Source organism: Lynx rufus, unplaced genomic scaffold, assembly GCF_022079265.1.
Source record: "Lynx rufus isolate CCGP_SWC_20201006 ecotype Redwood Valley unplaced genomic scaffold, mLynRuf1.p SCAF_1, whole genome shotgun sequence".
Classification (NCBI taxonomy): Eukaryota; Metazoa; Chordata; class Mammalia; order Carnivora; family Felidae; genus Lynx; species Lynx rufus.
In genome coordinates, this window is record NW_025814823.1 from 43,905,138 (window position 1) to 43,919,324 (window position 14,187).

A 14,187-nucleotide genomic window follows, 5' to 3' on the forward strand; every position below is an offset into this window, starting at 1 on the left:
TGATGGCCGCCATCTGCCGTCTTTCTCATAAGTGCAGGATTTACGACGGAAGATCACTTCTTGCCATATTGTGAAATTAGTGTGGGATGATAAATTCCATTTAACACACAGGGGAACATACCCTCCTCCTTTTACATGGTAAAACTGGGGTACCCAAGGAGTTTTCTCTCAACAAATCTGATAATTGTCCTGGAAACTTTAATTTTGTGTAGTGTGTATATGAAGAGAAGATTCTTGAAAGGTTATCATCATTATGTGAACATAGCAATGGGACAACCAGAAGTAGTTGCAACCTATCAGTCTGTTCATTCTTGTGTTCATTCAGTCAATAAAAATGAAAAGCTCTACGTTTAAGGTAAGGTATTAAATACTGAAGCTTACCTCAGAAGGAAGAGACAGGCAACAAAATAAATATAAAATATAATATAGAAAGTCAAATTTTGAAAATGGTATGGTGTAAAATAAGAGAGGAATGGAGGATAAGGAAGGCCAGGGCTTTAAAATGTTCTAATAGAGTTAGAGAAGACCTCGCTGAGATGGTAACATATGAGAAAAGTCTTGAGGAAGACGAAGCACATCACCATACATAAGTCTTAAGGAAGAATATTCCAGAAACACAAAGCATGAATTGTAATGGCCTGAGGTCACAGAGTCAGTGGATGCAGTTATGTACTTTAAGGTGTGGTTAGACTTCACAGCAACTGCAGAGATTTCAAGATTTACTTAGACTGAAACAGGAAGCTTTTTTGGAGGGTTTTAGATGAAATGGGGAACTCTTAATGATGCAACTCACTCTTAAATGGGCGTTCTCTGTCTGGTGTATTAAGAAGCAACACACAGTAAAAAGGTTAGAGACAGAGAGAAGGCCAATGTAATGATCCAAATAAGACACCAATAATAACCAATAGCTGGTTAGATTTACGATCGCGTTGTAAAAGTAGAACAAATGTTCTATTACTGACAAATTCAAAGAATTAAGAATGACAGTTCATTGGCATAAGAGAGTAGAAATTGTGGGAGACTTGGATTTGGAAGGAAGAAGAGAAGCTCATTTAAGGGCAAATTTGAGATGTTCATTTTGTTTCTAAATACAGATGTAATTACAGACTGGGTTGATGGTATAAATTTGGGACATATAATCACACTGATAGTATTGAAACTGGGAATAGATAAGATTACCAGAGAGGAAGGATATACAGGGAAGTGATGAATTCTAGGATTAAGCCTAGGGCACATTTACATATAAAAAATAGTAAACATAAGAAAGAAATTTTAATGGAGAGAATGAAGAAGCAGAAAATAAAATTGTAAGAAAACGAGGAGAAAACAGTATCCTGGAGGCCAAAGTAAAGTTTTTGTAACGGAAGAAGGTTATTAATTAACTTGCAAATATTGTTGACAGAACAAAGACGAAGCTGGAGAATTGGTTGTTATTAGTGACTTGGAGGTGACTGGTAATAATAATTTTGATGGAATGATGGGGTAAAAACTTCATTAGAGAGACAAAGGAAGGACTGGAATTGTAGTAATGGAGTGCTTGACTCTTTCAAACAATATTGGGAAAAGCAATGGATGGCATATATTGCAATTCCAAAGATTTTTTTTTCTGTTCTTATTCCAAAGAAGATTTTCACAGAAACTTATAATAACGTGCTTATCAAGATCCATGAAAATACTCAGACTCATAACATTGCTACCTCTGATCACTACTGGAATACTGAGGTTGAGTTCCAGAAGTGTGATCCTAATTCTTTGCTCCCATATATAAACAGAGGAAACTGAAAGGCAAGCAGGGTCTCTGGTGAAAACTGAAACCAACATAAATGTCTTTCCCTGAAAGTAGGCAAACCTTTCTCTCCTTTTGCTACATAGTACTAAGACCAAACATAAATAATTTCCTTCGTGCTCCAGGATATTCTTGCTCTAGAAGACAGGGACATGAAACTACTAAACAGCTTTCTTCTCAGAACATCTTTCTCATCAAGAATCTTTTCAGGACCCTAACCTTTCTGGGCCAACCAATTCAAAACTATAATAACATAGTTGGGGAATTAAAACCAGTGTCTCTCCTCACAAGTTATACTTTAAAATTACCACAGGACTTAAAGCCTCTTCTAATTTCTCTATTTTGGTACACTACTAAGACTGTGAAGGAAGTGCTGTCCTTTTCTCTACTAAACATTTCTTTACTAAACATACTAGTTTTGCTTGACCAACATAACAAGAACATGTGACAAGTGACACTGTGAATCCATAAGATTTTAATCTTTGCAATGAGATTATACTCTTTTTGGAGTGACAACCATTTGTTTTCTTATACAGTCTCCTGGTGAAGCGCATATCCATGATAGTTTCAACTGGATACCTAAAAAAGAAATTAACGTTTATTTATTTTTGAGAGAAAGAGAGAGTGCAAGTTGGAGAAGGGCAGAGAGAGAGGGAGACACAGAATCCGAAGCAGGCTCCAGGTTCTGAGCTGTCAGCACAAACTGAAGCAGGGCTTGAATGCATGAGTAGTGGGATCACGACCTGAGCCAAAGTCAGACTCTTAACCAACTGAACCACCCAGGCACCTCTCAACTGGATACTTTGAAGCACTTCTAAGGTTGCTTGTTCAGACTCCTTGAGGGAAACAATGAGTGTTTTTAGGGTAACAGAGCTATTCAGGATTACTTTTCTCACTTCAATCTCTTCTGACACCCACACACTAGAACTTCTTGTAAGGGACATGGATTATGTCGACTTTGAGGGAATCTAGCGTTGTTTGGTGACAATAGAAGACACTTTTTCTGAACAGAGTAATTTCAAATAAGAGGAGTCTTGAAGTTGTCATTGGCAGTCCTTCCTAGGAAGGTAGACAGGTTATGCATACTATGTTTTGTGTTAGATAGGCCAATATAAGAGAAACTCTTACAAATTGATGGAAAGTTGTCTCCGTACACTTAAGTACAGTGTTATGGTTGCATAACAAAAACTAGAACTGGGGATAGGAGTCAAACTAGTTGGGTCTTCATTTACTCTAATAACTAACAGCATTTCTTAGTTTTATGGCACTTACAACTTATGCAATTTAGTGGGCTTTTATAATCAAATAATACAAAATTATAACTGAGAAATTCTTAGAAATCACTGCAAGGTCTTAGAAGGACCTTAGAATGATCGCTGTGCAAGTGATCAGTTTTGAAGATTAAGCTTCATTACTTTACAGCCAATTCCATTAGAGGTGCTTCTATTGTGCAGACACAAAAGAATACAAATATTTGCCCTCCATTCAAATAGGGGAAAAGTGTCCAACAGGTGACAGGTTAACTGTCTGCTATGTGGGTCAGATTGACATTATGGAGTCAGGCAGCAATAATGGTATTTCTTCTGGTGAATGTTGGATTAAATGTTCTTAAAAAGAATGATTTAACTAGACATAAAGTAAATGGCAAGGAACTGCCAATAAGGGCTTGCAAGATTTCTTCTACGTGTGCACCCATCCCAGACCCTATAACATCAGTAACACTGGAGAGCTGATGCTTTAGACTGAGCACATCAAATTATGCCAGGAATGATGACAGCTGCTTCCAGGTTGGTAGTAGTTCATGAGTCAATTCTGGCAGTGGGATGATAATGAAGTTTTTCACCACTGTATTCATTTAATGAAGACAAATCTGGCAGAGTGATGGTATTCTCTGCCACCGCTGGGACAATCACACGAGGTTATTGAGGTTGCCTGCTTGAGTCTGTATGTCAAGGTCACAAGTGTCCTTCATCTCACTAGTTAAGATCTGTCACCTACTTCCCAAAGGAGTCAGATGATCATTTTCCTAGAAGAATGGGCTTTAACCTAGGAAATTGAAAAAGGATTTACCATTCTCTCACTAAAGTTGACCCCTAAAAAAAGAGAAGGCTTAAAAATCAGTTTGAATGGGGTATATGGAAGAATATACTGGTAACAGTGATAAAGTCAGAATTATCTCTCAGTGTATATGGACATCATATGTAATTGTGAAATTAAAAAGAAAAAAATCCAAAGTTGTGACCATTCAGTCAGCCTTGCTAGTAGCACATTTTAGTCAGGATCAGAGTGGGAAAGAAAAGAAAAAAGGGAACATTATTGATGTTTGGCCACTCCAAGTTTTATTACATCAAATAGGCTTCCCTTTTTTATTTTCCATTCTAAAACTATTGGATACCCATGAATTTCACTAGGTAGTGAGGCCCTTGCAGAGTATGTCTATATTCATCTTTTAAGGATTTTTTTTGGAAAGTCTGTGTCCTTAGATAATCCACTTCTGTACTTAATGATATTTGCCATATTTGGGTGCAAGTGTCACGGTGTACTTAGAAAATACTATGTTGAGATTGACAGTAGCTGGGAAGAGAGTGCGATTTTTAGATCACATCAAATCTGTGTACATCATATGCATCTTATGTAACAGAGATCTGTCATTCAGTGCCTTAGTATCTGTGCAATTCACCCAGCTAGGAAAACAGCACTTTCATATTCTGAAACCATTCTATAGAACCCATAATAGCAGTGGTAGAGAGTTGAATAAATATCTATAACTTGTAAGATGGTCTGTGGTACTATGGTATTATGCCCAACTCACCCTGAGGTACATATTCATATATATGGAAAAAGTCAAGGCTCTAAAAGTGTCATTAGATCTTGTTCATGTGTACAGTAATTTTTCCCCCTGGAAATCCAGGAATTTCATGTTACTTTTATAACCATAGTGGTTTTAGGCAGGGACCTTCGCATCATCAATTGCATGATGAGTGTGCAAACCTGAGTATGTTCCACATGCTATTCTCTATGTTTAGTCCAGTTTTAAGAGTGTGTATTTATGTAATATCAGCTCTAGTTTATAATTTGATTATTGTACTTTCTTTCATAAGGTATAAGCCATATGATAGTGCTTTTGGCAGTCCTATTTTGGATCACCTATAGACTAACGACACTAGGCCATTGGCAGTGGCCTATGATTAATATAGAATTTAGTCAATCTATGGATGGCATGCTATAGCCGGAGTTCAGCCAATTACATGAAATAACCAATACAAAACAATAACAATGCTTTACTATTATTTTGATGGAATGTTAAAGCACTCTGTTGAATTTCTTTTGAACAAGAAGAGGGGCACCTTATTTTTTTTTCAGATACTGACTCCTGTAGGTGAGAACCTCTTAAGTTAGATCCCCTTTAACTTTACATTAAGAATTTAGCAGGGCCATGTCTTTTACTACTGGGTGAATATACACATACTATGGAATTAGCTAAGGCATCAGGAGCCAGGCTTGTCTCATTTGATACAATATATTCTTTTATTTATTTTTTTATAGTTTTCTAGTGTTTATCACACCTTAAATGATTTTGCCTTGAAGAGTAAAGAGTACTGTTGTCAGTTTTGAGATAGTGGGTGAAAGAAACATTTTTCCCCTCTGAGGAGACAATTGGTTTCCACTAAGCACAAGGAACAGATTAAAGACCCCTTTCAGATGAAAGGAACAGATTAAAGGCTCTTTTCAGATAAATGGGTCCAGGAAACCCAGGAGTGTCTGGGATTTTTCCCTTTCAGATTCACATGTACTGGAGCATGTGGTCCATGATGGCTCTGGGTACTAAGGGAAGAAGATTGTAGGACACAAGGACACTTTTTTGTCATTCTTAAATTGAAAAATGCTCACACTAGATACAGATTAGGATCAAGTTTACAAAAGGGTATTGAGGGTCATGGGAGGTCTTGTCAATATTTGTATTTCAATATTTCTAAAAATCATAGGTGTCATCTTTCGCCCTCTTTTGAGGACTCAGTGGACTGAGTGTCTTCCAGAGAAGATGGCGAGATGACAGAAATGATACTTTCCAGGGTATGTCTTGTCTAAATCTTTTAGTTGTTTCACTGAAGACCAAGCTACCTTTTTTATTATGTTATTTTATAAATATTTCTTTGTATTCAGAATTCCTTAGTTCCCTTTGGATTCCACATGGTATGACCTCACCCCTACACTTCTATAATTGAGAATTTGGCAGCTCATCAATTTCCTCTCTGTCAACCATCATTTTATTTTATCCAGAAAGCCAACGTTGCGGATTCTGTCCTAATATTTGTGTTCCATCTTTGTTCCTCTATCCCATGTTGTTCATTTCTCTTTCTATCTTGGGCAGAGAACTATATTACTTTCTAACATACTTTGTGTCCACCTCCTTTCATGATCTGGATTCTAAACGAGCCTAGAAGGAATAACTCATTCCTCACACTGTGCTCATACTACATGCAAATTCAAATTGTTCCCTGCATTTCCAGAGTGAAAAGCTATTACCTTGTACTTAGGGTTCTCCTATAAATATATCAGGAGGTCACACTATTTCAGAGTAGTAACAACTTCACAAGAGATCCCCCAATTTGTGGTTAGGACCCCAAAAGAATGTATCCCAAAGAAATGTGTTATTTTATTATTACAAAATTTCCTTCATTTGCATGTACAGCAGGGAATAGTTGAATATTAAGTTACAGTTTCATAAAAAACTATATCTAGAAAAACATTATTTAAGTGATAAATCAAATTCATAATTATATACTTAAGGTTGAATGACACAGCTCAACAAGTGGGTAAAAAACATTATGTTTTAACAGAAAATGAACATTTTAAGGATGATACTCCTAATATTTCAATGAAAGGTCTTAGATAACATTTTATGATATGTATGTATGTATCTTAAACATTCACCTCTTTGAAAACTGTTGAGACTAAACTGGGAAGGCATAAATTAACAAATAAACAAAACCACACACATACACACACACACACACAACAAAAATAAAAGCTTCACATACATTTGTTGATTGTAAGAAGTGTTATCATAATTTTATTTTTTCTATAAATCCTTCATTGCCTAATTAAAAACTTTCAAACTGTGCATTATTTGTCAAAAGTTTTTATATTAGTAAGGTGTGAATTTCATATAATGACTAAAAAATAGTTTTTGAAAAGTTTTAAACAAACTTTAATTTTTAGAACAATTTATATTTACAAAACAAACACACAATAATACAGAGTTCCCATATACCTCACAGACAGATTTCTTGATCATTAATAGATTATATTAGTATTGTACATTTGTTATAATTAGTGAGTTAATATCAATGCATTAACATTAACTATAATCTATATTTTTATTTAGAATTATTTTTTACCTAATGCCCAACTCTTGTTCCAGAATTCCATCCAAGATGCCATATTATAATTTGTTGTCATGAGTTTTTAGATTTTTCTAGATTATGACAGTTTCTCAGACTCTCCTTTGTTTTTGATGATCCTGACAGTTTTAAAGTGTACTGGTCAGGTAGTTTGCAGAATGCCCCTCAGTTGGGACCTGTATGATAATTGTCTCACGATTACACTGGAGTTTTGGATTTAGGAGAAGAATACCACAGAAGTAAAGTACCATTTTCATCACATCGTATCAAGGGCACATATCACTGTTGATGATATGCTTACCCTCATTCAGATAGTGTTAGATTTATGCATTGTAAAATTACATTTTTTCACCCTTTCTAGACTATACTTTTTGGGAGGAAGTCATTACATACATTCCACATAGCAGAACCTTAACAAGAAACCCACAACTAATACACTTAATGGTGAGAAATGGAACATTTCTTCCACTAAATTGAGAATAAGGCAATTTTTTCCTTTCTCAGGACACTTTTTCCACATTGTACCAAAAAGTTCTCGCTTGTGAAAGGGAAGAAATTATGCTGATTAGGCCGAAAGAGAAGATTGTTTTTTATTATAGACCTGATTGTTTTTGTAGAAAATCCCAAAGAAGCTAGGAAAAGCACTCCTAGACCCAAGAAGTGATTATAGCATGATTGCTTACCATCTAAATTCTTCTGGTAAATCCATGTTTTCATTTGTATTATTGTCCTCCTGCTGAAAGAACATTTTATAAAGGTTTTTTTTTTTTTTTAATTTTGAGAAAGACAGAGAGGATGAGTGGAAGAGGGGCAGAGAGAGGGAGGATGAGTGGAAGAGGGGCAGAGAGAGAGAGAGGGAGAGAAAGATCCCAAGAATCCCAAGCAGGCTTCATGCTGTGGGCACAGAGCTCCATGCAGGGCTTCCTCTCACAACCCTGAGATCATGACCTGAGTTGAAATCAAGAGTCAGATGCTTAACTGACTGAACCACCCAGGCACCCCTAAAGAACACTTTTATAGTGCAGCTCTCCTACAGATGAATTATCTCAGTTCTGTTATATGTGAAATACATTTATTTCACCTTTATTTTTTAAATTTTGGTTTACTGATTTTAAAATCAAGAGTTTTTTCATCATATTCATAGGTTATGCTGTTATGGCATGTTGAACTTCTTAGAAATTTATGTTTATATTTTTTCTCTTTTTTTATTAACTTGTTTTATTTTTTTAAATTTATATCCAAATTAGTTGGCATATAGTGCAACAATGATTTCAGGAGTGGATTCCTTAGTGCCCCTTACCCATTTAGCCCATCCCCCCTCCAAAAACCCCTTCTGTAACCCTCCTGTAACACCCTCCTGTAACATGATATGTATGTATGTATCTTAAACATTCACCTCTTTGAAAACAGTTGAGACTGGGAAGGCATAAATTAACAAATAAAGAAAACTGCACACACACACACACACACACACACACACACACACACACCAAAAATAAAAGCACATACATTTGTTGATTGTAAGAAGTGTTATCATAATTTTATTTTTTCTATAAATCCTTCATTGCCTAATTAAAAACTTTCAAACTGTGCATTTGTCATATATGGCTTTTATGGTCTCAAGGTATGCTCCTTCTATCCCTACTTTCTTGAGGGTTTTTATCAAGAAAGGATGCTGTATTTTGTTAAATGCTTTCTCTGCATCTATTGAGAGGATCATATGGTTCTTGTCTTTTCTTTTCTTGATGTGATGAATCACATTAATTGTTTTGTGGATATTGGACCAGCTCTGCATCACAGGTATAAATCCCACTTGGCTGTGATGAGTAATTTTTTAATGTATTGTTGGATCTGGTTGGCTATTATTTGTTGAGGATTTTTTTATCCATGTTCATCAGGGAAATTGGACTATAGTTCTCCTTCTTAGTGGGGTCTCTTTCTGGTTTTGGAATCAAGGTAATGCTGGCTTTATAGAAAGAGTTTGGAAGTTTTCCCTCCATTTCCATTTTTTGAAATAGCTTCAAGAGAATATGTGTTAACTCTTCCTTAAATGTTTAGTACAATTCCCCTGGAAAGACATCTGGCCCTGGACTCTTGTTTTGGGGGAGATTTTTGATTACTAATTCGATTTCCTTACTAGTTATGGGTCTGTTCAAATTTTCTATTTCTTCCTGTTTCAGTTTTGGTAGTGTATATGTTTCTAGGAATTTGTCCATTTCTTCCAGATTGCCCATTTTATTGGTATATAATTGCTCATAATATTGTCTTATTATTGTTTTTATTTCTACTATGTTGGTTGTGATCTCTCCTCTTTCATTCTTGATTTTATGTATTTGGGTCCTTTCCTTTTTCTTTTTGATCAAACTGGCTAGTGGTTTATCAGTTAATTCTTTCAAAGAACCAGCTTCTGGTTTCATTGATCTGTTCTATTGGGGTTTTTTTTTTTTGTTTGTTTCAGTAGCATTAATTTCTGCTCTAATCTTTATTATTGCCTGTCTTCTGCTGGTTTGGGGTTTTATTTGCTATTCTTTTCCCAGCTCCTTAAGATGTAAGGTTAGGTTGTGTATCTGAGATCTTTCTTCCTTCTTTAGGAAGGCCTATAATTTCCTCTTATGACTGTCTTTGCTGAGTCCCAGAGGTTTTGGGTTGTGGTATTATCATTTTCATTGGCTTCCATATACTTTTTAATTTCCTCTTTAACTGCTTGGTTAGCCCATTCATTCTTTAGTAGGATGTTCTTCAGTCTGCAAGTATTTGTTACCTTTCCAAATTTTTCTTGTGGTTGATTTCGAGTTTCATAGCGTTGTGGTCTGAAAATATTCACTGTATGATCTAGATTTTTTTTGTACTTACTTAGGACTGATTTGTGTCACAGTATGTGGTCTATTCTGGAGAACGTTCCATGTGCACTGGAGAACAATGTATATTCTGCTGCTTTAGGATGAAACGTTCTGAATATATCTGTTAAGCCCATCTGGTCCAATGTGTCATTCAAAGCCATTGTTTCCTTCTTGATTTTTTGATTAGATGATCTGTCCATTGCTGTGAGTGAGGTGTTGAAGTCTCCTACTATTATGGTATTACTATCAATGAATTTCTTTATGTTTATGATTAATAGATTTATATATTTGGGTGCTCCACATTTGGTGCATAAATGTTTGCAATTGTTAGGTCTTCTTGGTGGATATACCCCTTAATTATGATATAATGCCCTTCTGCATCTCTTGATACAGTCTTTATTTTAAAGTCTAGATTGTCTGATATAAGTATGGCTACTCTGGCTTTCTTTTGTTGATGATTAGCATGATAGATGGTTCTCCGTCCCCTTACTTTCAATCTGATGGTGTCTTTAGGTCTAAAGTGGGTGTCTTGTAAACAGCATATAGATGGATCTTGTTTTCTTCTCCATTCTGTTACCCTGTGTATTTTGATTGGAGCATTGAGTCCATTGACATTTACAGTGAGTACTGAAAGATTTGAATTTATTGCCATTTTGTTGCTTGTAGAGTTGGAGTTTCTAGTAGTGTTCTCTGGTCCTTTCTAATCTTTGTTGCTTTTGGTATGTATGTATGTATGTATTTATATTTTCATCTTTTCTCCCCTCAGAAAGTCCCCCTTAAAATTTCTTGCAGGGCTGGTTTAGTGGTCACAAACTCCTTTAATTTTTGTTTGTCTGGGAAACTTTTTATCTCTCCTTCTATTTTGAATGACAGCCTTGCTGGATACAGAATTCCTGGCTACATATTTTTCTGATTCAGCACACTGAATATATCCTGCCACTCCTTTTGGACTGTCAAGTTTCTGCGGATAGGTCTGCTGCAAACCTGATCTGTCTTCCCTTGTAGGTTAGGGACTTTTTTTCCCTTGCTGCTTTCATGATTCTCTCTTTGCCTGAGTATTTTGTGAATTTGACTATGATATGCCTTTCTGATGGTAGGTTTTTGTTGAATCTAATGGGGGTCCTCTGTGATTCCTGGATTTTGATGTCTGTGTCTTTCCCTAGGTTAGGAAATTTTCCGCTATGATTTCCTCACATAACCCTTCTGCCCCTATTTCTCTCTTCCTCTTCTGGGACCCCTATGATACTGATGTTATTCCTTTTTAATGAGTCACTGGTTTCTCTAATTCTTAAATCATGGCATTTTGCCTTAATCTCTCTCTTTTTTTCTGCTTCATTATTCTCTATAAGTTTGTCCTCTATAGTGATGATTCTCTGTTCTGCCTCATCTGTCCTTGTAGCCCCTGCATCCATCCATGATTGCAGCTCAGTTATAGCATATTTAATTTCATTCTGACTATTTTTTACTTCTTTTATCTCTGTAGAAGGGGATTCTAATCTATTTTCAACTCCAGCTAGTATTCTTATTATCATGATTCTAAATTCTGGTTCAGACATCTCGCTTGTACGTGTGTTGGTTAAATCCCTGGCTGTCGTTGCTTCCTGCTCTTTCTTTTGGGGTGAATACTTTTGTTTTGTCATTTTGAAGGTAGAAATTGAATTAATGAGGTAGGAAAATTAAAATTAAAAAAATTAAAATTAAAAAAATATTAAAATTAAAAAATTAAACACACACACAAGAAAAAAATCGAATAAATGATGCTAGATCCTAGGTGTGTTTTAGTCTGGGTGTTGAAAGTGGTTTGACAGATTAGAGAAAAAAAGGGGGGTGGAGGAAATCGTTTGAGGACTTGAAAAAATGAATATACTGAAGTAGACTAAAATGAGATGATGGGAGTAAAATAGAATTTGAAAAATTTTACACAAAAGTAAAGAATGTAGTAGGAAAAAAAGAAAATAATTTTAATAAAAATTAAAAACAAAAATCAATTTTTTTCTCTTTCTATACTCAAGAAAAAGGAAAAGAAACAAAAAAAAGAGAAAAGAAAAGAAATCTTTTGAAAATTTGAAACAGTGAATACACTGTAGTGGACTAAAATAAAATGATGTAAGTCAAATAGAGAAAAAATTTACATAAAAGCAACAAATATAGTAAAAAATTAAAAATATTTTTAATAAAAATTGAAAATAAAAATGAATTTTTTCTCTTTCTGTATTCAAGAAAAAAATAGTGTAAAAGAGAAAAAAGAAGAAAGAAAGAAAGAAAAAATGGACAGACCTGCTAACAGATTGAAACAGGACTGAAATTACTTCGTTTTCCTCTCAAGTCAGACTATGTAGTCAGACTTTATAGTCCATAAACTAAGTAGGCAGTGAGACTTGTGTTCTTGAAGAGCGAGGTTGGCCCAGTTGGGCAGGGCTCAGTGTAACAGCTCCATTCTCCACTAGATGGTGCTGCTAGCCTACTGGGGCAGAGGGTTGTAGTGCTTGTAGGTGCGTATGTGGATGCGCGGGAGCAGTGAAAATGGCATCACTCTGCTACCCAGTCTCTAGTATAGGAACTTTTCTCTCCAATCAGCAATCGTGCACCCGTCCTCTGTCTTCAGCTTTCGTCCACTCCCTGCTTCTTCACTGTCCGTGACCAAGCCCCAGGCAGTACCTCTCTCCTGAGTTTTATCTCAGATGCGGCTGTTTTCCACGGCCCCTTACTTCTGAAGGACTGCAGCTTTGACCCGTTCTGCCCCTCTGTGGGAGGGTCTCACCGAGCAATGGCCAAATGTTGGCTTCACCCAAGAACGCTTGCTGGACCCTGCTGCTGCCGGTGCCCTGGACTGTGGCCAGGTGCCAGCCCACCCCAAAAAAGTTCTCGAGATAGTGTAGCAGCAGCTTTTCAGGGATTATGGAAAATCACAACACACATCTGGCACCAGGCTTCACCCTTAAGGACCTTGTTCCAGCACCAGCGAATGTGGCCGTTCTCTGGGGTCTGCTGGGACTGGGTGGCTTCAACAGTCTCTACCAAATGTCCTTCCAGCAGTGGAACCGCTTTTCCCCATGTGGCCTGAGAACCTCCTGGCCCCCACTCTGTTCCTGGGGATTCGCCCTTCCCATCAGAGCACTGCCAGGTATCGAGCTGGGGAGTTGCAGCCTTTGCACTCCCCTTATTTACAGTCTTAATGGAATTTAAACACTCTCCTTTCTCCTTTCAACATTTTTAGTTTAGTCCCATGGCTGTTTCCAATTTTCCACTTTCTCTCCAGCTGCTTTTGGGGAGGGGTGCTTTTCCCATATTCCCCCCCAACCCCAGTCTCTGTCCTCTCTCTGCTCACAAAGCACCTCCCTTCCTGTGTCTTCTCGCTCCCCAAGTTCACATCTCCGCACCCTGTACCTGCTGAAATCTGTGGTTCAGGTTGTACAGATTGTTGTGTTAATCCTCCAATCAGTTTTCTAGGTGTGTAAGATGGTTTAGTGTTGGTCTGGCTGTATTTCATGGACGTGAAACACACAAAAAACTTCCATGCTGTTCTGCCATCGTGGCTCTTCCCTCTGTATGTGGTCAGTCATTATGACTTTGCTTTTTTTTTTTTAACTTTTCCCTTACTTCAATCCTGTTCTTATCTCCTTCTGGGAATCCAGTTGCATGAACATAAAACCACTTTATATTTTTCCACAGGAAAATTACCTACATGAAGAGGAAACACATTTGAGGGATATAGGATACTAGGGATATGTGTAGAAAGAAAGTTGAAAAATTGAAACTAACTCGATGTCTGATAGTATTAAGCAATTATTATGTTAGCTGTAATGACAATTTTATGATTATGTTATTTTTAAAGAGGCTTTGTTTCTTTAATGTCGATTTATTTTTTCAAGAGACAGAGAATGAGCAGGGGAGAGGCAGAGAGAGAGGGAAACACAGAATCCAAAGCAGGATCTAGGCTCTGTGCTGTCAGCACAGAGCCCGATGTGGGGGTTGAACTCATGAACCATGAGATCATGACCTGAGCCAAAGTCAGACACTGGACTGACTGAGCAAGCCAGACGCCCCAAGAGACTTTATTTCTTTAAAGATAAATGTAAAGTGTATATAGGTAAATGTAAACTGTAAGTAGATCTGGATTTTACTTCAAAATATTCTTCAGTGAGGGTATTGAGTG